This window comes from Balaenoptera ricei, chromosome 13, assembly GCF_028023285.1.
Source record: "Balaenoptera ricei isolate mBalRic1 chromosome 13, mBalRic1.hap2, whole genome shotgun sequence".
Lineage (NCBI taxonomy): Eukaryota > Metazoa > Chordata > Mammalia > Artiodactyla > Balaenopteridae > Balaenoptera > Balaenoptera ricei.
Genome location: NC_082651.1, coordinates 70,248,565 through 70,249,825, shown reverse-complemented (window position 1 = coordinate 70,249,825; position 1,261 = coordinate 70,248,565). Strand labels below are relative to the sequence as shown.

Below are 1,261 nucleotides of genomic sequence, written 5' to 3'. Positions count from 1 at the left end.
AAAAAGAATATAAAATAATGGAGTTGAACTACCGAGAGCCGCCTTCGAGGGCGAAGGAGGGGAGGCAGGAGGTGGGACTGGGGGAGGGGAGGGTTTCCCGACGAGGGGGCGGCTATGGCAGCTGCGTGGCAGCAGCGGCGACTGAGACGGAGCGCGCGCCCAGCTTTGAACGAGCGGGGCTGGGACTGACCCGGCGGAGCGCAGGCTCGAGGAAGCGACCAGCAGCGCGCGTGCGCGTGCCTTGTGTGCGCGCGCAGCCAGCATCAGCTGGGAGCCTCCTACGGGCGGGCGGGCGGGGAGGGGGAGGGGCAGGTTTTGATTCCCACCATGGGTATCACACAGTTTCAGTGATTTAAAGTTTGTACCTGCCTAGCAACAGTATTCTCATTCCTAAAGAGATTAATACGCAGACCTGGCAGAGGACGGAAATTAAGTAGAGACCAAAGAACTTTGCCAACTACAGTTGATTATTCATCAGTTCCTAAGCAGATAGATGTTGAAGAGTGGACTTCCTGGGATGAAGATGCAGCCACAAGTGTAAAGATTGAAGGAGGGAATGGGAATGTGGCAACACAGCAAAATGCTTTAGAACAACTGGAACCTGTTTTAAGGACATGACACCAACTATAAGGAAAACCCAGAAAATCATTATTAAGAAGAGAGAACCATTAAATTTTGGCATCCCAGATGGTAGCACGGGTGTCTCTAGTAGACTAGCAGCTACACAAGATATGCCTTTTATTCATCAGTCTCCTGAATGAGGTGACTTGGATACCTGGCAGGAAAATACCAGTGCGTGGGAAGAAGAAGACGATGCAGGCTGGCAAGCGAAGAAGTTCTGAGGCAGCAGAAGAGAGAGAAAAGAGAGCAGCGGAACAACAAAGGAAGAAAATGGAAAAGGAAGCACAGGGGCTAATGAAGAAAGAGCAAAACAAAATTGGTGTGAAACTTTCATGACAAAATGTTCTTCAGTTGTCATAGTGCCAGTACGAGAAACGTGCGCTCCACAACCCAAGTAACATTTGTATGGAGCTAAGAGTAGTTTCAGAATACAAATACACTGCTTGATTTTAATGCATTCATCAGGCCATGCAGGACACCAGGATTCTCTCAAAGTCCCTTGAACTCTTGGTGATTGAGACTCAAAGAACAAAAAAAGCCTTGTGAGATAATATTTTCTTCAACATGTTCCAACTATAAGACGATTGTTTGCTGTAGAGAAATTATTACAAATGGAACAGATCAGGACCTCTTCAAGCTA

At 47.8% G+C, this 1,261-nt stretch overlaps 1 pseudogene; it reads left to right on the top strand.

Annotated features, from left to right (window-relative positions):
* Positions 1-318: 318 nt before the first annotated feature.
* On the top strand, positions 319-957 carry LOC132376973 (receptor-binding cancer antigen expressed on SiSo cells-like; annotated as a pseudogene).
* Positions 958-1,261: the final 304 nt, after the last annotated feature.